Source organism: Macrotis lagotis, chromosome 7 (genome assembly GCF_037893015.1).
Source record: "Macrotis lagotis isolate mMagLag1 chromosome 7, bilby.v1.9.chrom.fasta, whole genome shotgun sequence".
Lineage (NCBI taxonomy): Eukaryota > Metazoa > Chordata > Mammalia > Peramelemorphia > Peramelidae > Macrotis > Macrotis lagotis.
Window position 1 is genome coordinate 28,046,001 of NC_133664.1, and position 23,070 is coordinate 28,069,070.

General features: G+C 39.4%; 1 protein-coding gene across 11 annotated transcripts in view; it reads right to left on the reverse strand.

Annotated features, from left to right (window-relative positions):
- Nucleotides 1-23,070, reverse strand: part of OXSM (3-oxoacyl-ACP synthase, mitochondrial) — a 215,589-nt gene that overhangs the window by 172,481 nt on the left and 20,038 nt on the right. The window contains exon 6 of one of the 11 annotated variants that reach the window (XM_074195679.1): nt 1,617-23,005. The exons of the other annotated variants lie outside the window; for them this stretch is intronic. The gene's annotated coding sequence lies outside the window, so the exon portion shown is untranslated. Of the gene's footprint in view, nt 1-1,616; nt 23,006-23,070 lie in introns of those variants that run through there. 11 annotated transcript variants of the gene reach the window in all.

Consider the following 23,070-nt stretch of genomic DNA (forward strand, 5'->3'; position numbering starts at 1 on the left):
TGAACAAGTCACTGCATCCAGTTTTCCTCACTTTTCTCATCTACAAAATGAGCTGGAGAAGGAAATGGCAAGACACTCCAGGATCTTTGCTTAGAAAACTCCAAGTGAAGTCATGAAGGGACAGACATGACTGAAATGACCAAGCAACAAAGACCTTGAAGAAATGAACTTTTCTGTGTTTTAGTTTCTTTGAATAAGAGAAAAGGCATAGATGACTTAAAAGGTTCTATCCAATACTAAAATTAATTATCCTATGACTGCTTAGCATCCTTTGGCCCAACCACCAACCTCTCTGGCAATACTTCATTGGATGATTCTGACCCTACTTAAAGCTAACAGAATTCTTTGTTGATGGATCAGTGGTCTGAGGACCCTAAGAAGGAACACGAGGAACTCGAATCTAAGCCTGGCTTTCAATTCAATCCTTGATTTCAGGGGCTGACACGTCCCAATTCTGGCTGCCATGAAAATTTGGGCAAGTCTGTATGACTCTTTCCTCCTTGGTTTCTTTATCTGTAAAAAAGATAAAGTTGGATTAAGTGACCTCTAACATTTCTTCTTACTCCAAATTCTATAATCTATGGGGGGTCTGTGGCTCATATAATAGCGATGAAAATAATAATGTGAATTCAAAACAAATAAAAGACTTTGTCTTTCTTCCTCACTTTTTTTCTTGGAAAATAGAAATAGTAAACTGCTAATTTGCAAGATCTTAGATTTAAGGACCATCTGGTTGAACTGTCTTGTTTTATGGATGAGGACTGGAGCCTGAAGAAAGAAAATGAGTTGAAGTTATCAATGGAAGTGATCAATTAAGACTGAAGAGAGACAACTCCAAACTGGAAATTTTCAGTTCGTTCAAAAGGAATAGATACAATACAGGGGTGGGTAATTAGAAATCCCTGTGCCATCAAAGTTTGACTCTACTAATGTCTACCATCAGAGAGAAACTCACCACAGTTTAATGCTTTAAATTCTGGGGAAATGCTAATTTGTATTTGTTTGTTTGTTATGTTTTTGTATGATTAACATTTTGATTTGTCACTAATGCCTCAGTGTTGGACCTCTGAATGTTTTTTGAGTCATAGACCCCTCTGAAAGTCAATAAGACCTATAGACCTATTGAAGAATAATATTTTAAAGTACATAATGTAAAACATATAAGAGTAAAAAAGAAATCAATTATATTGAAATAGAGCTATCAAAATATTTTAAAAAGCAACAATAACAAAAACGTCTCTGATGACTCCAAGAACTAGAGTGATCCTAAGATCTGAGAACTGATTTGGTAGGAGGAGGCAGAGATGTAGCAAACTAAGGGAAGGAGACATCCTTGGGTTGAAATAGGAAAATAAATACAAAGTTGGGAGTCTGAATAGGCAGAGATGAATTTTAGCTCCTTCATTGCTTTACAAAGGGTCTATTTTAACATCATCTCCCACCCAACAAATCAAATCAGATCAGAGTATTATAAGAGCATCCATGATATCTTTTAGCAATGAGAATTTTAATTGATGCATTCCTGCCAAGATAATTAGGAAATTATACAGAATATTAAAATATAACAACAACAAACAATTCAAATGTGATAGAACATACAACAGAAAAAGGTGAGATATGAAGAGCAAATTGATAATATAAAAATTAAGGAAATGCCACTGAAATGAATATATTTTTATTGTAAAGATTATCTTTTCTCCACTTGCAAGGAATTAATGCTGAAAAATGTCTCTTTTTTCCCCTCTTTTCTTACTGTGCTGCTCTAACTACTTGGACATTAGGGAAGTTCTCCTATAATTATTCCTCTAAATGGAACCAGGTGACTCAAGGGAGAATCATTTGCAGCCTCAAAAGTAACTAGGATTTTTTTTAAATAGGTTATTTGGGAATCAGTAAAACTGGATGTCTGATAAGAAATGACTTTTATATTGCTGAATACAACAAAAGGAAGAATCAACAACTATGTATGTATGGTCAAGAGGGGGCAACTAAGGGACCCAGAGTATAGAGTGATAAACTTGGAGTCCCATTTGGACATTTCTTGGCAAACATACTGGACAGATTTGCCTTTTCCTTCTCCAGGGGGGGGGGGGAACCTGAGACAAACAGGGTGAAGTGATTTGCCCAGGGTTACATAGCTAGGAGGTATCCCAGACTGGATTTGAACACAGATCTTCCTGAGTCTGGGAAGCTAGCTGGTTTAGTGAATAGTCAGTTAAAGAAGCTCCTACTCACATTGTAGATATCCAACTGAAACCAGCTACAGAAATGTGTAATACTCCAAAGTCCACATGGGCACATCTCAACTAAGCCAGAACTAGGGATGCATTCAAAAGGCACTAGTCAACCTCATTAGGTTTAGATTCTCCTTTGCATTTCAATGAGAGACAAGGCTAGAGAGGCTTTGGGGTTCTCCCCATTCAAAGCGAACATGTAACTGAAGGATACTGGCCTTTGGTTTTTGACTTTGTATGTGTTCTTTCATTTTAGGTGTAGTTTAGAGTCTTGAGTTTCCAAAGGTCAGAAAAGCAAGCCACTAGCAGAACTAGGGGTGTCTAGATTTATAGGCAACTAGGTGAGGCCCCCAAATCAAGAAGTAGCTGAACCCAGAGGTTTCTAAGACATACAGCAAGTTCATACAGCAAAGATGCCAAATTTAGAGATAAACTTGGTGGGATTTAACAATGCATTGAAGGGGTGGCTAGGTGGTGCACTGGATAGAGCACCGGCCCTGGAGCCAGGAGTACCTGAGTTCTAATCCGACTTCAGACACTTAATAATTACCTAGATGTGTGGCTTTGGGCAAGTCACTTAACCCCATTGCCTTGCACAAAAAAAACAATGCATTGAATCTGAGCCTACTCTCCTCAGAACCCAAAGTCCTATGGGGCAAGTATTGTTTGATGGAGAGGAATGTTTGTGTTTTTATTCTGGCTTTATATTTGAAGTAAATACTCTAGGTGGCATGGTAGCTAGAATGCCAGGATCTTCTTGAGTTCAATTCTGGCCACAGATAATTACTGTGTGACCCTGGGCAAGTCACTTTACTTTACCCTATTTGCTGGAAAATGAGCAGAAGAAAATGGCGAACTATCCCTGAGTCTTTGGGCAAGAAAACCCAAATGGGGTCATGAAGAACTGGACACAAGTGAAAAATGACTCAAGAATAAAAATACTTCTTTTAGAGCAATTTTAACTGGTTAAATGGAATTAGGTCACTCAATGATGATAAATGTGAAAGAAAAAAAATCAGAATGGTATCTGAGCCAAGAAAAGAGGCAGTCCAACCCCTCAAGGGGTATCTCTAGAACACTGAAAGGGAGATGTAGCTAGCTTTGCTTTGGAATAATAAGTTCAGAAAGTGCTTATATATGGAAAATAAGAGAGATGGACTATATGATTTCTGAGTCTCTGAATCTCTGGTCCTGAAGACAAGTAACAGACCTACTAGTTTTGGGGTTTTTTTAGGTTTTTTGCAAGGCAATGGGGTTAAGTGGTTTGACCAAAGCCACACAGCTAGGTCATTATTAAGTGTCTGAGGCCGGATTTGAACCCAGGTCCTCCTGACTCCAGGGCCGGTGTTCTATCCACTGTGCCACCTAGCCACCCTCAGACCAACTAGTTTCAATCTCCCTCATAGCCAGAGACTAACTGAAACATACGGGAAGACAACTATTTCAACATTGATCTGATAAGATTTATTCATTATTTATTATTTTTATAAAATTTTAATACCAGAAAATTCTTTTCTCCAAAGCATAGAGATTTTTATTTTGTGAAAAGTTTCATGTGTCATAGGAAAGGCTTAAAGCCTCTGGAACTCAGTCTGGTATAAGGAATGATATTCTTATATTGCAAGATTCCATGTTCAACCTGGTTCAAGGGCACATAAATAGATGCTCCCTGATTTGGTGAAAAAGTATCAAATATAGCCTAAATTTAATATACAATTTAGCCTAAAATCAGTCCTATGCACTAATAAGGATTATTCAGTTATTCACTGAGCATCTACACTCACTTTCATGTGTATACTCCTTTCATTGACACACTCCCCTCTCCCCCTCTTTGACTTAGGAGGTCTCTTTAAGAGTTGCTGAATAGATTTTGAACCCTAAAAAGGGTTTTAGTAGCCATTATATCAAACCCATATATGAAAAAGTTATGCCCTACTATAACAATAATCAATTATGAAAAATCTAATATGGATAATTATTATAATGAACCACAATTCCAAAAGACTCAAGATAAAAGAATGCTATTCACCTCCTGATAGAGAATTGATGGAGAGAATGAAGCATATTATTTTTCTTTATTTTCTTGGCCTTTTTTTGCACCATGGCTACTATGGAAATATGTTTTTCATGCCTTCATATGTATAATGGGTTTTGAATTTCTTGCTTTCTCAATGGGGAGGAAGTGTAGAGGAAGGGAGAAAATTTGAAACTGAATTTTTTTAAATTTTTTAAATAAAGGAACACTTACTAAAGCATACTCAATGAGATCCAGTTTCTGTTTGATGACCTCCAATGATAGGGAATCCACTTTGCTTGAAACTACCCATATAATTTTGGAATACCTCTAATAATTAAGACATTCTTTCCTGACATCAAATCCACCTTGCAACAAATACCAACTTGTCCTGGTTCTAAGCCTTCTGGTGTTAAATAGGACAATTCTGAACCCTCCACCATGTGACAGCTCCTCAGATACCAAAACAATAACTATCTTGCCTCTATTGAATCTTTTTTCCATGCTAAACAACCACATTCCCTTCAATCAGACCCTACAACACATGTATTCAAGAGCCTCCACCATCTAGGCAGCCCTTCTCTGCATACTCTGCAACTTAGCAAAGTCCTTTTTAACTCTGCCCAGAACAAAACACATCCCACCTGAGGTCTGACCAAGGCAGAAGTTACCTCCATTCCCTCAAAGTTGAATCTCTTTTGATGTAGCCTAAGATCACATTAACTTTCTTCATCCCACTGAGGCCAATTGGATTGTTAGCTTTGTCTAACCTGTGGTAACCTATGTAAATGCAACTCTGGGCTTACATGAACCAAATCCAATCTTAAAGACATTTCAGTAATTACACTCTTTGGCTCATGGTCCACTCAGGGTTTTCCTTAGGAGAGTAGAAAGTTGACATTAAAGTGAAAGTACTTTGGTGGAGGGGAGTGAAAATGGAGCTGGGGAAGAGAGTTGGACCTTTGTGAAGAGTTGCATACATATATCAATCTGGTTAGACACCCATGGAGGGTAAATAGAAAATCATAAAAACGGCATTAGAGACCCCCCAAAAAAGACAAAATTCAAGGAAGGACCCAATAATAAACTATGCTTCTACAAGTGCAATATGTGGATATATCTTCATAATAAATCATTCTCCTGTCTTTTTATCTCTTTTGCTCCTTTTAAGTCATTAAGCTCTTCCAGAGCCATACTCCAATTATGACTCTATCCCATCAAATGAATGAAGTCAATTTTGCCTCTTTGCTGTATGGTCTCTAATTTATCCTTTTTTTAATTAGAGATTCATAATGTCTTTGAAGACAAGTATTGGTTTGTGTGTTGGTTCTTTTTTTTAGATAGTTTTCTATGGATGTAGGTCTTATCTTCTACTCTTTTTCCTTGCTTGACAGGGCTTGCTTGACACCCTGTAAGCATTTAATAAATGTTGATTGATTGATTGGTATTAGGTGGCTATATGTGAGCAGTCTTCTTTTTATTTTTAGTTTAAAATCTTTTTGATCTAGATAAGAAAAATTCTGGAAAATGTAGTCTCATCATTCTTTTTGAGGTGCTCTCCTTCCCTGACTTCAAGTCCATCATTCTTACATTGTTAGGACATATAACTGATTTTTAAACATCTGTTGAATGAACATTTATTGCTTTCTTTTATCTTCTGTCCCAAGACAGGGCGAATCCAGTTAGACAATCCAGTAGCCCGGAATGGAATTCCATGAGTAGTCAAATCCTCCTGCCTCCTAGGACAGCTCTCTCCAAAGCAAATTCAATTCTTTCCCTTTTCTCTATTTTTATTATAAATGGATGTTTATGTTTCCCTCCCTGAGGTCTAACAAAATGTAAATTAACAAAGAGTAAAGGATTTCACCTGTAATACCATTTTTGACATTTTTTTCAGCCTATCTCATTGCTTTAAAGAGAAGAAAAATTGACACAAGATGTGGGCCTCCATAAATATATGGCATATTACTTAAATGATTCTGTTTCAGAAGAACTGAGAGATAAGTGGCAGGTCTATAATTATCCCTGTACCATCAATAAGTCTCAAATTGCTCTCTACTCTCTGGGGTAGGAAAATTTGAAGATCTTTTTTGATGAAATTTCAAAAGTTGCAAATTCATTAAACTGCCACAGTATAGAATACTAGAGGTGGGTGGGACCTTGAGATTTTGCTTACTTAGAAGGAACTTACTAACCAACATTCTTAACTAAGATGCAGGAAGACGCTTCTTGATCTAACACATGACTGCAAACCAACCTGAACTTTGATTGTGTACTTACAGAAGCAACAGGATCAAATCGGGAAAGGTCCTTAGAGGTTACCTAATTCAACCAATTTACCAGGGAGGAAACCAAGACTCAGAACAGTCAAGTGACTTGTCCAAGGTCACAGCAGCAGTAACCCAACTTTATTAATGCTCAGTACTCTGTCCCCACACCCTAACCCATTTGCATCTTTCTCTCTAGTTACCTCTTCCCTATTCAACCTTTGGTCTTGGATTTATATTGTAGCCCAATCTTTCCAAATAAACTAAAATCAGATTAAGATGTAATTGGCAAATGCTTTTAAAAAGTAAACAAAAATACAATAAAACATAGATGATGTCAATGTATGATTTTCTAACATGCAGACCTAGGGGAATTCCTATGTTTGAGTTAGTGACCCCCATTTCTATTTGAGTTTGACACCATTGCTTTAAAGGAAGACAAGGAAAGGTACAAGTATTGATTTGAGATTAGATCTAGTATACTGTTTGAATAGCAAATCTTAGTCTCCCTTTTCTTTAGCACACAAGTTGAGTCAAATAGTCTCTATTCCAGTCAGCAACATAAAGCTTAACAAAGAAAAGATTAGCTTCAAAGCAACTACAAAGGGAGGAGAATTACTTGTCTCAAAGGCTTTTGAAATAATGTTGTTGAGAAACAGAGCTATATTATTAAAAACCCTTTTTAAATCCTGCAAGCTTGAAATGAATTCAAGCACGGGGTACATTCAGGGACACATATCTTCTCTTGCAGCCTGGTATCCCATTCAATGCAAAAGATTTTTGATCAAAAAATGCTTCCTGAGGAACCAATGATGTCCATCTCTAAGGAAGGTTTTATTTTTTTTTCTGAACACTTAGTGCCCCCAAGTTGTTATAGTTCAACCACCTCCAGGATCAGAGACTGTACTCTAAAAGAAATAAAAATAGCAAAAATGAAACCAAAGGGAAAATGGAATTGCAATTTTGAAATAAATTTGCAGATCAGCTGTCCCATTAGGGAAACAACAAGATGTGATGAAGCTGACTTGCCTAGATGGAGGAAAGTTAAAAGCATAGGAAGGTAGAATTAGAGTTGAAGGGAATCTTAGAATCAGCAGATGCAACGCCTTCATTTGGCAGGTGAGCAAAGAGAGGCCCGAGAAAATGGCATGTCATGGCCAGTGTTATGCCTTTAGTAAAGGACAGAGCTAAGATTCTAATCGGAATCCTCTGACTCCAGGGACAGGGTTCTTTTCACCACATTATACCACCCAAGGCACTTGAATAAGCTAATGAATATGAAATGCTATACATGCCTTAAAGGACTGTTTGAAGATTGGTGTCATTACTGTTGTTGTTTATTATTAGTATCCAGTGAGTGGTGATGGGGAACTTCAGCTATTTAAAGATCAAGAAAATGTATCCAAGGCAACAGATGATTAGAAGACAGAAGCTGACTTCTAAATTGATCATCAGCTCAGAAAGGAGAGTGATTGAGTTCTTTTTGGATCCCTGGCTCCAGAGACTTCAACTATGATTATACTAGGAGTAGAAGAGTATCTTTTTTTAAAATATTGTAAGTACAATAATGAGGAATTTGTCAAATTAGGGGTCAGTTTTCGAGGTTGTCTTAGTTGTTTCCTGAGAGGGAGAGAGAGAAAGAGAGAGAGACAAAGACAGAGAGACAGAGAGAGAGAGAGAGAGAGAGAGAGAGAGAGAGAGAGACAAAGATAGAGAGACAAAGACAGAGAGACAGAGACAGAGAGACAGAGAGAGAAAAGAGGGAGAGAGGGAGAGAGAGAGGGAGAGATTTTTTGCTGTTTCCCATTCAATGATGACATGACTTGCTGAACTAGATTGTGTCCATACAAAAGAATTAATGCACTTTTAAGCACATCCTTCTGGGAACCTACTAAGAAAAAACTTATCTGAACTACTGCAGGGAGAGCATCAGTAAACCATCTTACCCAATCTGACTGCCATGTATCCATGAGCACACAGCACCTCTGTTTCTTTTGTTTGCTTCTCTATGATCATAGTCAACTGAGTTTCCAGAAATGGAATTAGTTGAGATTACAACCATATAAACGTTGAAATGTCAAAAGATCTATCAGAGGATTCAGTGGAAACCAAAGGAGGTGGGGGGTGGGGAGATGACAAAATTCTGAAATGCCTAAAAAATAGATGATACCTGAGAGAGTGACTTCATCTCAGGGAAGAGAGTCACTTGAGGAAGGTGGCAGCTTCAAGAAGCAGGACCCTTAAAGATAACAAACACCAAAGAAATGAATCTGCCAGATACTCATCAACACAAGGTCAGTCAAGGACCCTAAAAAGGCCCCGATTCTCAGGGCACAGAGAGCTCCATACATGAGGCATTTCAGAAGGATTACAGAGAAGAAGGGCTAGTAGGTATCTCTGACCCCATATCCTCTGCTCATGTGTACATGATGGTATGTTTCTTTAAATTTGGATCCAGTCTCCCCGGGGAACTTATATGAGGAGAATGAGCCTTGGAATTAGGAGAAATGTTTTTGTTCCCACTGTGTATTCTCAATAAATCTAATGGATAGCACTTGGTTGATTAATAATGGTGATCCCACAGAAAGGGAGCATGGGCGCTATGGCATTAGAGTTGCACTTAGAAATCTAATGGGAGAAGGTGCCGGCCACCTTCTGAGGACCCATTGACCTGTGTGAGTATGAGTGGTGAATCCTGTCTGAGTGAGGCAAGCTTTCCACCTCCTCATGGCTGTTACCCCTTTTTTAAAGCAGCCGTGTCAACTGTAAGAAGGAGCCATTATGCAAGGAACTGAATTTTTTCATTGATTTAAAAGGCCTCTGGCTCCATCTTGTCATTTTCAGATTAATTGCTCATACATACCGCATAACTAATTAGTCAACATAGATCCCTCTCTCTAAGATTTATTCTTCATGATATTGAGATAGAGAACATATGACGTGTGACCATAAAGCAGTTACTCACTTTTTTAAATTCATCCCAGTCCAGTGCAGTTTGGGGGGAATTTGGACACTCCTATGAAGAAGCCAACTTATTTAAAAATGTTAAATAAAATAGAATTTTCTTTGGCACATCTGAACTCACAAAAGAGGAAGTCTGTGGCTTATCATAATATCAGACTCGGAGTCAGAGTTTAAATCTAGCTCAGACACATAAAGAGACAAGTCTCTGAACCTTTCTGGGACTTACTTTATTTGTGAAATAGAAATAATGTCACCAGCCTCACAGAGTTGTTGTGAGGATCAAATGAGGTAAAGAAATCTATATACAGTATTATTGTTGTTATTATTATTATTAGCTCAGACCCTGGAGGATATGAGGTAGGTGGCTCTGAGAAGAGGGGAAAGCGTATATCTGAATCACACCAAAGTCAGTCAGTTTTCAAGAGAAGTAAGGTACATCCATCATTAAACATCTGGAAATGGGTGAGATGAATTTCAGTCCCAATCAGGAAGAAGGGGGGTCGGTAAGACCTACTGAGAGGCAGCCATCCAGACCCAACACCCAGGCTATGCCAGATGCTGGTCCATTTCAGATCAGCAACATCCAGGTCATCCCACAAAGGGATGCTCAGAGATACAGTTGAGAAGCAAGATCTTAGACTCTTTTAGACACAATGGGAAATTTGGACATATGAAGGTTCTGATGAATGCCTTGAAAAAATCTGCAATCTCTTCATTATGGGAATTATGTCAACCTTATGTCCAATGTTGGCCACAACTCACTGACTTAGTCTTGATTTCTGTGACTGATTCTTATTCATGTCCTCCCAGAAATCCTGCAGGGAAGATCCACTTACTCAATGTGCTAGATAGAAGGACACTTTCCTTGAGATATTTTCAGATATTTCTGACCCAAAGCATTGCTGTCAAACTCAATAGAATGTATGAAAGTAAATTTTTATTAATTTTTCTGATAAAATTTTTATATTATAAAGAATAACTTTCTGGGTAAAGTGAGAGATTCTAAAATTATTTTTAAATATTGTAATAAATTATAGTAATAAAAATATATAGTAACTAAAATTTTAAAGAAAATAACTTATAGGGGGTAATGATCAACCTTGATGGACTTGCTCATTCCTTCAGTGCAACAATCATGGATAATTTTGGGCTATCTGCAATGGAGAATACCATCTACATCCAGAGAAAGAATTGTGGAGTTTAAACAAAGACCGAAGACTATTACCTTCAAATTTAGGGGGAAAAAAACCCGTTATCTTATTATGTAATTTTGTTACCTCTTATACTTTATTTTTCTTCCTTAAGGATACGATTTCTTTCATCACATTCAACTGAGATCAATGTATATTATGGAAACAATGTAAAGACTAACAGAATGCCTTCTGTAGGGGGTGGGGGGAAGGAAGCAAGAATGGGGGGGTTGTAAAACTCAAAGTAAATAAAATCTTTCTTTAAAAAAAAAAGAAAAAAAATAACATGTATTCTAAATTTATGTTGCTCCCAGACACCATTTCTCTCTACCTGTGAGATAATGTTTGTTTGTTAGATCTGAACTTATAGCCACAGAACAGTGTTTTGAATTTTTGCTATTGTTCAGCCTTTCCAGTCATGTCCAACTTTTCGTGATCCAATAGACCACAGTATGCCATGTCCTTCTATCCTCCACCATTTCTCAATGTCTAACCAAATCCATGTTTGTTGCTTCCATGATACTATCTATACATCTCATCCTGTGCTGTCTTTCCCAGCATCGGAATCTTTTCCAGTGATTCCCATCTCCTCATCATGTGAGCAAAGTATTTAAGCTTAATACAACTACCAAGTCATCTTTTCTTCCCCAGTTTCTTCTAATGCTATTCATGACACCATTTTTTTTTTAGTTTTTGCAAGGCAACGGGATTAAGTGGCTTGCCCAAGGCCACACAGCTAGGTAGTTATTAAGTTTCTGAGGCTGGATTTGAACCCAGGTACTCCTGACTCCAGGGCCGGTGCTCTATCTGCTGTGCCACCTAGTTGTCCCCCCCCCCCATGACATCATTTTAAGCTTCCTTTCACATGTGAAGAAAACATTTCAAGTTCACCTATTCTGTTCTTTCTTTTTCCTAAATCTAGCTAATTCGTGTAAAGCTAGAAACAAGAAATCTACAAGTAGTTTGTCTCTTGATTCATTCAATCAACAACTGTTCACCAACTGTTGACTGTAAGCAAGTCTAGGATGGAACTAGCTACTTTTTTCCAATTGTATTGCTATGTTCTGCTCCATGTTCTCTGTGCTCATGAACTCTCAGCTAGGAACTCTCTATGAATCTTCTCCCCAAAATGTTCACAAAAAGTTTTCCTAGTGAAAGAATGGATAAGATAATTCCAGTATCCTAAGGGAGTGATGTCAAACCCAGTTTGTACTTAGAGCAATTTATTAATAAAGGGGAATGGGCTTATCTTCTACCACCAGAGTGAAGGGGGATTATAGCCCCTTGATTTTGTTTAAATCTAGACTAAAATTCCAAAATTAGATGAATAATTTGTCTTTACCTGAGAATTAAATGAGAAAGTAAGGGTTCTAAGTTTCCATCTAGATTCAGTCCTTAGATTATCATTGAGCATCTACTTTACCTATGTATAAAATGAGGATAGGGCAGCTAGGTGGTGTAGTGTATAGAAGACTTATCTCTTCGATGTCAAATTTGGCTTCAGACAATGCTAGCTTGGTGACTCTGGGCTGGAGAAAGACCTGGCAAACCCCTCCATTATGTTTGCCCAAAAAGATCCCAAAGAGTTGGATACAACTGCACAACAACTGAACAACAGCAAAATAAGAATAATGACACTGTCCCCTGCTCAAGGACTGATGTAGGAATGCCAATGAGTTATTCTGAAAATAGAAAGAAATGGAACCCACACTCAGGATTTGCTGCAGTATCACAGTGAAGTTTTTCTCAAGGAATGTCCAACTCTAAAGCCAACTGTCATGATTCAGTCAACTACTGAGGGTTTGGTGCCATCTTGTGGCCCTTTTTGTTGTCTTCACTTAAAACTGAGGGACTGGTAATTTATATTTTTACATAGCGTCCTCAAGTTTTCCAAGAGCTATTTTCACAAGTCACACAAAGTGGAATAGAAATTGCAAGTATCAGAAGATCGAACTGGATCTTAGAGCTGGATGTGACCTCAAAGTCTTCAAGCCACAGATGAGGAAATTCCCCAAGGAGCATAGTGAGTAGAAGAGGCAATACCTAAGCTCCAATTCTACCTCAGACATGAGACCTTGGGCAAGTAACCTAGGTTTTCTCAGCTGTAAAATGAGTGATGTGGATAGAATGGCCTCTCAAGTGCCTTCCATTGAAAGGGTCACTCAAAGGTAGCATCATATAAGGGATCTACTCTCAGAAACCATGGACCTAAGTTTTTAGGCAAAGCTTTTAATTTTGAGATTTTTCATTTTCTTCAGCAAAAAAAAAAAAAATGAAAGATTTGTACCAGAGCAAGTATTTTCTAACTAATTTCTAAAAAATGGGACAGTTGATGGCATGGTGTTGAAGTAGTAATAGATCTGAGTTCAAATCCAGCCTCAGACACTTAGCAGCTACATGATCCTGGGCAAGTGATTTAACTCATTTGCCTGTTTTCTCAACTGTAAAACGGGGAGAAATAATAGCATCTACCTTTGTCTTGGTATCCTCATGTGCAAAATGGAGAAAAAAAATAATAGAACCCATCTCCCAGGGAGGTTTTAAGGATCAAATGAGATAACATGTAAAGGGCTTTGGAAACCTTTTAAAAAGTGGTATCTAGGGGCGGCTAGGTGGTGTAGTGGATGAAGCACCAGCCCTGGAGTCAGGAGTGCCTGGGTTCAGGTCCGGTCTCAGACACTTGGTGATTGCCTAGCTGTGTGGCCTTGGGCAAGCCACTTAGCCCCGTTTGCCTTGCAAAAAAAAAAAAAAAAAAAAAACCTAAAAAAGAAAAACCAAAAAAAAAGTGGTATCTAAATGCTATTACTAGATCCCCTTCCTACTGGCTCTGAAATAAGCAGATAGTTCTAAGGGTTTCAAGAACATTTTATTAACAGGAATTGCAAAGAAACATGGAGGAGTTTAAGATAATAAGCAAAAAGAGGGCACAGTGTGGTAAGAAATCCTTCAATCTAACTGATCTTCAATTAAAACATAAATGGAATTCTGCCAGTTTTCTTAGCTTCTCACACCTCACTCTTAAATTCTCCCTTTGGGGAGAAAAATATGTAATAGATTTCCATTGAGTTCAGGATCTAGAATCCAGAAGCTCAGGGTTCAATTGCTGTGTGTCTCTGGGCAGGTTTCTTAACCTCTCTAGGCCTCATTTGCCTCATCTATAAAAAGAGGGAGCTGGTGGTCAATGGACTTAACAGACCTTTCCAGTTTGATGATCCTGTGATTTGATGACAAAACTCAACTTCCTCAGTACAACCCAGAATGGCAGCCAACTGAAGGCCTCAGGTTCAAGAGCCAGAAGGAGCTGAGTCTACCACCTTCATTCATTCCCTTTTACACATTGTGTTGTTCAGCCATTTCAGTCATGACTCACTCCCTGGGACCCCATTTAAGGGTGTGTCCTGGCAAGATACCGGAGTGGTTGGCCACTTCCCTCTGCCCCTCACTTTACAGATGAGGAAACTGAGGTAAACAGTTAAGTGGCTTGCCCAGGATCACACCACTGGTAACTGAGGATAGATTTGAACTCCAGGTCCAGGACCATGACACCCCTTAGCTGCCCAGGGTCAGGAAGATTTGAGTTCAGATTTAGCCTCAGATGTTAGTTATGATCCCAAATAAATCATTTAAACTCTATCTACTCTCTATCTACCTCCCAACATTATTGTAAGAATCAAATTAGATCATTGTAAAGTCCCTGACACATGATAAATGATATATATTAAAAATATATAGTTTTGAATAATATACTCTATTTCTTCTATCTAAATATCACATATGTGCATATGTGTGCGATTCTATATTTCAATTTAAGAGGTTCTGAAAAGCCTCAGGGCTGGCAGTGATCAGTACAATATCTTCCACAGATGGGATTACATTGAGGATGATTCTATCGATTGTGACTCCCCTTTCCATTTGGACTCCTTGCTGAATGATAATGGCAAACACCTTGGATAGTCATGTATCCCTATTTCATACCTCATTTGATAATAATAAGAGGGCTATTTATTTATAATCAGAGCTCTGGCATTTGAGACTCTTCCTAATCTGTCTTCTATCTACCTTCCAGTCTTCTTACATTGGCCCATGTGCTGTTCTTCGAAGACTATCCTCAATCTCACCCTGAAATACTCTTCGCCCTACACACTATCTCTTGGTCAGCTTGGCTTCCTTCAACATTCTTCTCAAAGCTCCTCTTGTTCAGGAGGCCTTCCCTGGTGTCCCAGGATGCTCTCAGATTACCTTACATTTACTCTGTATATGGAAGACTCTTTTCCTGATCTGGTGACCCTTCTGAGAACTTAGGGAAAACAACGGCAAGAGTAGCCCAGAACAAGTGCCTATGGATGGGTTACAACCTGCATTGGTGGATAGATGAGAGCCCAGATTTCTTGCAATTTTTGCATTTTGAGAATATCATTTTGAATGAAACATGTTTCCCATTAAAACAAGGCAATAGAAAATGCATAAAATAGAAAGTGAACCTAGCTTGAAGTTAAAAATCAATGAAGGTTATTCGTTGTTCATTCTAGGGTGAGAGAAGAGGGAGAAGAACTGATTGAAAGAATTAAAGTTAGACTTTTAGAAAACATAGAAAAGTTGTGTGATGTAGTGGATAGAAATCTGCCTTAAGTCAGGAAGATCCAAGACAAGCTGTGTGATCTTGGACACATCACCTAATCTTGTGTGGAAAGCTACCTACTTTGGTGGTGGGGGTTTCCTCATCTGGAAGCATAATTTATCAATCATAGATCCTATTCTTTCATGTCCAATGGAACCCTTGACAGTCTGGAGGGAACCATATATAGAAAAGTATTTTATTCAATACTGCATCTTAAATGATGGCGGATCTCCCTCCCCTCTAGCAGCACTTGACATGGTGGCTTGAGGGCTGGACCTTGGATTCGACCTGGGTTCAGATCTCACCTCTGGGTAAGTCACTTGAGCTCTGTGGGCCTCGGTTTCTCATCTGTAAAGGGGGATAATAAAGGACCTACCTCAAAGAACAACCATCAGGACCAGGTTAAGTGTCAAGGTCTTTGCAGGCCTTGGGGCTTTGCTTGAGCGTCAGCTGTCATTTGCACAATTTCAAGCAAAAGATGTTGGCTCAGAAACCATGTAATTGAGTCTGGATTGTAAATCAAGTAGTAGAGTGTCAGTTGATGTGATTGCATCACATCCAAAAGCTTGGCTCCATCATCACCCCAGCAGCTGCAAGGAGCCGCGTGCTTAAGATCACATCATATACTGACAGATGGAGTTTCATGTTAAATGAGGGAGAAAGGTTTTCCCAGAAAACATGTGAACAGCCTAAGTTTAAATGTTCAGCTGCCCCATTGTCTCTGCCTCGCCAGGACTCCCTGGGAGACCTTCCCCATTTTTGTGGCCAGCAGATATAAGGGCTCCAAGTGAAAGTCTGCTCTGAGAAGGCGGGGGGGGGGGGGCTGGCTGCTTGAAATGACCCATTTCTCCAACCCTTGGAGATTCCATTTGCTTGACTTATGTAACTGCTCCCTTTCCACTGGTTCTCTTGGGGTACACTTACTTACAAAGCAGGACCATGAGGCCAGCCAAGTGGCAGGAACATACTAATCACCCTCTTGGGGATAGTGGATGGAAAAGGGACTATGGAGGACCAGCAGAGAGGGAGGCTGGGGAAGGAAGGCAGGGGAGGGTCCTCTAGGGACACAATAAGGATTTATTGTTAAGTCAATTTACTGTTGCCAGGAATAGGGGTGTGGAACCAAGTCAAAAACAGCCCCTGCTCTGGAGGAGTTCCCAGGTAATGGGAGAGACAATAGTGAACAAGCATGGACAGATAAGATGTGAACAGGATGAACTGGATACATGGAAGGTTGTAAAGGGAAGGGATAGGGCTTTAGATGAGACTCTGCCAGGAAGGCTGAGAGGAGGGGAGGAAGAGAAGTAAGAGAGGGGGAGGAAGAAGAGAGAGAGACAGAGAGACAGAGAGAATGAGAGAGAGACAGAGAGGGAGAGGTAGAGACACTGAGAGAGGAGGGGTGTGGCATTCCCAGCCAGAGGAGACCCACTCTGCTGGTACCCAGGCTACCACCATCACAACCTCAGTTATCCCAGGCATCAGACTGCCTGGTCATCTATAACAGGAGAGAGGAGTTTAGAGAATGATCTAGTGTACTGAGTAGAGGCCCAGTTGTTAAGACAAGAAGCCAGGCTGAAATCCATCTGGGACATCAGGGTATGTGGCAAGGCATTTCCACCTCTTCAGAAGCTCCATTTTCACATCTCTGAGTTGAGATCAGTTCATTGGGAGGCAACATGACCAAATGGATGTGGGGCTGGCCTGGGAGTCAGCAAACCGCAGGGTTCAGATCTTGCTTTTAGCACAAGCTTGTTGAGCTCAAACTAGGGATCATGGGAAATCATCTAACCACGAGTAAGAAGGAATTAAGGGTCAGAACTAGAGACAAAGATCTAGAACAGTGTCAGAAGTGCCAGGCTAAGTCATAACAGGATCATCTAATAGGACCATCACATGAAGCAGTCTATGATAGCAGAAAACAATGAGTGAGTTCAAGGGCAGAAATAGGCCAACAGAGGCAGGAAAGAGAGAAGAGAATCAAAAAACAAAACCACCCAGTATCAGAAAAGTTAGAAAACAAAAAAGAAGTGTGATCCCCTGGGGGCTCACACTATCTAACATAGGACAACATATGGTTCTCCACTGTGCCGTTTCATAAAGGTCCAGCAGCCCTGCCCAAGGCTGGATTCCATCCTTTCTCTTCTCCCCTTATGGACCATTGGACCATCCCTCCCTTTCACTCTAATGAATGTTAGGAACATTCACATTTGACAAGTTGAAATAGTCTGGAAAGCTAATTATTGAGATGTACAAAATGAGAGATCCCACTTCAAAGTTGCAAGAACTATTTGTGACCGACCCACCTGAGGTGGAGAATTCTGACTCAAATGGGTCTGACCAGCCACGTTCAGACACACTGCAACTTGACTCTAATGTAGGGATGCCATTTTGATCCTCTTCAAGAACAAAGGACAACAACCAACTACAGGAAGAATAAGACAAGAAATGAAGTCTACATGACGGTGGTCTCAAGGTCCTACCGGACACATGGAGATTTTCTAATTTGGTGAAATGTAGCAGAAAAAAGTAATCACTAAAGGGTGCATGCTAACTGAGTGAACACATGGGAAATTTCATGTTAAAGATAACCAAAGAAGTCTGGCATTAGACTTAAGGGCAAATCCTACCTATATGACCTTGGGTAAGTCACTATCATCACCCCCCTGGACCTTTGTCAAGGTAGGGACTTAAACAGGATAATGTCTATGTCCCTTTCCAGAGCATCCCTTCAATCTTTAAGAGCTAAACTCTAATAGATGGATAAGTAGCCCATACTGACTAGCTGGAAACTCTACTTATACACAAGAATTTGACCCCAAGATCTTTGTAGGAAGTACTAGATGGGGAGAAACTGGATGCTGAGACAGACAGCAATCATAATGTAATGGAAACCATATTGGGTCGGTTGTCAGAAGACCTGTGTGAAATGAATTAAGTCATTTCCCTGCTCTGGGCCTCAGGTTCTTCATCTGTAAAATCAAGGGGGGATACTAAATGGTCTCTGAGATATCTTGAACAGTTCCAAATCTGTGATCCTAAGTTGGAGAAAAGAATGAGGGGGCAAACTGCACGTGTTCATAAAGGCACATCTATCATCCAGGGACACCGGAACATGGTTCAGCATCAGAACTGAATGTGCTTATTTCAGTGGAAATAACTAAAGAAGATGTACTGTCATCTGCACCCTAAGGAGCAGGGACGTTTCTCTCTTTAGCACTTTAGACACCAGTGTGCCTCTCTATTAGAAAATGAGCTCATTGAAAGTAGGCACTGTCTTCTATGTCTGTGTGTATCCCTTAGTGGGAAGCTCCACACATAGTAAGCACTAATTATTTTTCATTCATTCATAATAATTGCTAACATTGATGAAGAATTTTATTTGAATGTGCTTATATATTCTCTATATATTTGTTATTTATATTTTTATTGTTGTATGTATTCATCCTTTAGTTATTTTATGTATATATAATTATATACATTTTATTTATATATGCAGATATAAATATGTATATGCATAAATAAAAATATATATATGAATATAATCTATATAGGTATTAATAATTTCATTTAGTCCCCACAACCCTGTGGGGTAGGTACTATTATTATTCCCATTCTTCAGATAGGCAAACTAAGACTAAAAGAGGTGAAGGGACTTGCTAAAAGTCATACAGCTAACAATTGTCTGAAGGTTGATTTGAACTCCAGTCTCCCTCCATTCTACCCCCCTTGTTTCTGAAGAGTCCCTATAAGTCTTAAGTCCTTTATTGGATAAGGTTGGACTGAATGTTTCCATAAGGAAGCATCCAAAGGACCCCAGAGGAGGCCAAGAGTTGAGAGTCCAGAGTTATTACAAAGCTCTCTTATATAAGGGGTATCACACCTGTCTTTGCTACCCCCACCTGACTCACCTTGAGTCCTACAATACTTCCCTGAAGCGGGCATCTCATGATCATCAGCAGAGGCTGATCTTAATGAAAGTCTGTAATGATCAATAAACTTCTGACACTTTGGTAGATGTGGAAGTTTTACAATGGAGATATTCACTCCAGTGATGCCTACTGTAATCCTTCCATGCTACGGCAGCATGGGGTGCCCTTGCCATGATTTTCCAACATCTTCAATAACCATACTGCATCCCCCCCCCCCCACCAGATGGCCAGGACCTTTCTCTAGATCTCTAGATGCCAATAAAAATATTTAGATACAATTGATTAGACCATCCCTCCCTTTCACTCTAATGAAAATAGGAATAAAACAAAAAACTGTTCATTAGAAGTGCTATGAGGTAGGGTAGAGTACCCAAATTTAAAACCTGGAGGTTTCATCTTCTCCCTGTAACTGTGTCTTATGTTCCTTTTGAACTCTGTGCATAAGATATTTTATCAAACTGAAGAGAAAAGATGAAATTCAAGTCGACCCATTTTGTTCTCTAGTTCTGGGTACAATACTTCACAGGTAAAGACAACTCACTAAACTGAGGTTTGGAGATTAGTTGTAGAATTCATGGATAATTGTTCCAAATATTAAAAGAGATATGATCCTTCTTACCTTATGAGAACTAATTATTTCATTCCATGACCTGAAGTGAGAAAGGAAGGGCCAGAAACTTTCCATTAGCACAGTCATAAAAATTAATGTGGGCCCATGAGCCTCAGGTCAGAAAAGAAAAAGAGAAAATTGGCAACAGACAAAATAATAATGTTATTAAATATTTTTAAATAAGACCATTTTCTCAGCTGCGTACACATGGCTGTCAGATATAAAATCGTCCTGCATTTGTAAGGGAGAGCTGATAAGGAATTTAGATGGCAAGAAAGGCCCATTCTTGTACAGTTTCCCTTGAGGCTGAAGGAATAATGGAGCTAAGAAAGGAAGTGGGGGAGAAGGGGGGGAAATCATGTCCTTAATTTACTTTTACATTGATCATACATTCACTGCAGGCATGTAGTTCTGTTACAAGACCTCAAGATGCAAGCCCAAGCTTCAGAAGAAAAGTGTAAAAACTAAAGTCATAATAGAAAAAAATTCACATTTTATGAAACTATTTATAAATACAATAATAGAGAAGTAAGTAGGAGGGGGCAACTGGAGCTTTATTTCAAGGTTCTAAAAGGTAGATGGTGTTGACAGAACTTACTTCCTTCCGCAGGTAGAAAGAACTGAATTGAAAACAGAATTAGCTAAATAGAGCAGCTAAAGCAGGAAATGACCTCAGGATTAGGGTCAGAATATTCCCCTTCCTTTCCCCAAGGCCTCACCCCCCATGGTAGCCTTTCCAGCAACAGCTTCATGATATCCCAGAGGCTCTGCTCAATGGGAGACAAGATCTTGGGATTTTTCCCTGATGAAAGCTTAGGTTTTGTGGTCCAAAGTCTTGCTCTCCAGAATCACAGAATTACAGAATTTGAATTCTAAGGAACCAAAATGACCACCTAGCCTCACCTGTACCAGAAAATATACCTAGCCTGTGAAGTTCTTTAGTAAGGGGACTTCATGTAGCTCAAATTGACATCCGTTTACATGAGGCCCTCTGCAGCTTCCCCCACATCCCTTCTGTGATTCTCAGTTTGACCTTGGGGGCCAAAGAGAACAAATCTAAGCCTGTTCTATGTGACAACCCTTTATATACTTGAATAGAGCTATGCCGTGCCCCCCAGGTCTCCTTTTTTCCAGGATGAACATTCCTAATTTTTTTCCACAGGTCTTATATCTTCCTATTGCCTTCCTCTAAAAACTCTCCAAAGTCATTCCCAGGCTAGGGCACTCAGAACTGAACACAATACCCTAGAAAAGGTCTGCCCAGGACTGCCCAGGCAGAGGACCATGGAACTGTCACCTCTGAATCCCTCTTAATGCAGTCCAAGATCCCAGTAGCTTTTTGAGCAGCTACATCATACCTCTGACATCTGCCCATCATGCTCTCTATAACAGGTCTGGGCTCCCTTCCCTAACTTTGCTGACATATTTAGACTACTATGCAATTCTATTAACAGAGAGCTTCCTGCCTCCCAGATTGTCTCTTAATCTGGTCAGTGATTGAAGTCCTTTTAGCAGAGGGAACATCTCTGAATTCCTTTGGCCAGATGTGAGGGTGTCCACTTTTGAGGTTCCCCCTTGCAACGCACCAATATCTGCATACCTATGGCCTGTCTCAGGATAGACCCATGGCATTTCCTCACAGAGTGGCACCTTCTGCCACCTTTTGAGTTTCCTTCCTTCCAATTAAAGTCCCAATCATGGAACAAAAGAAGGAAGAGAAAGTAAATTTGCTTGATACAGCATTGGAAACTTATCTGACTACAAGGAAGACAGAACTTTCTAAAAACTATAACAGTCTGACATGATCTTAGGGACAATGAAATGGATTCTGTTATGAGGCAGTGAGCTCTGTGTCACTGGGGGTATCAAAACAAGGAATGGATAAACATCTGACAGTAGTGCTATAAGAATAAATCTTGCACTTGAAAGAGATCCTGAACTGGATGATAGCCTAATATGCCTCATATTTTTTCACCTGTGACTGCATATTCCATTCTCTCTGTGCTTTCCCTGTGCCCAAAACCACTTCCAGTGCAAATCTTATAAGGGGCACAATGGATAGAGCACAAGCTCTGGATTCAAGAGAATCTGAGTTCAAATCCAGTCTTACTTACTGTGTGATCTTGGACAGGTCACTTATTCTGAGTGCCTTGCATTCAGAGCCAACTTCAGTCATACTGATTCCTATCTGGCCACTGGACCCAGATGGCTCCGGGGAAGAAAGTGAGACTGATGACTTAGCACAGCCCCCCCTCTCCCCCTCACTAAAATCCAAATCATATGCATATGATGGCATCATTTCCTGATATTATGGTCTTTTATGAGAATGAAGGACAAACATCATCATCATTCAAAGCATAGCTCAAATACTTCATCTTTCATATAATCTTCCTTGATGGCCAGAGTCAAAAGGGATCCTTCTCTCCTCAAAATTCCCAGAATACCATTATGCCAATCAGATATCAGGACCATCTGATTACTATTTTAACTATTTGCATACTTGTCCTATATCTCTTATATTAACTGACATTTGCAAAGCATTTTCAAGTCTGCAAAGCACTTTACATTATCTTTTGAGCTTCATGCTATCTCTGTGAGGTAAGAATAAGTGTCACTATCTTGATTTTATAAATGAGAAAACAAAAGTTCAGAGAGGGAAAGTGACTTACCCAGAGAAACACAGCTAGCAAGTGTCAAATGTTTATACAACCAAGGAAGGCTGCCTTCCCTCTTGAGGTAAGAAGGTACAACTTTTATATTCAACAAAGTAGATATTTAATAAATGTTGAACTAATTAAAGATGAATTAATGAAATCCAATCTTTCATCATTTATTTCTGAGTGATGAATCAAAGAATGAAATACAAAGCTCTGGGTTAAGTGTTAGGTATGCAAATGAAAAACGTAAGACAGACCCTACAAAACTGATGGAAATATCTCATGGTCCTTAGGGAGCAAAGATAAAACCAAAAAAAACCACATCTTTAATGACGCTTCCATTGATAAAACTTTATCAGTTTCTGATGTTGGACCACTGATTGTGCCAAGGACATGGGCAGCAATAATTGTCATTTCTGGATCTTCAGGAGCTATGACTGCAGCACCCACAGAAGTTATGACCATGCTAGAGCTGATGGTGGTGTCTGAGAAAGGGTTTCACAGGATGATAACTTGAAGGACCTGGGGGTAGGGGAGTGTTGTCACTTCTGTGGATTTTGGGCTTAACTATTCATCAATGGAAGCTG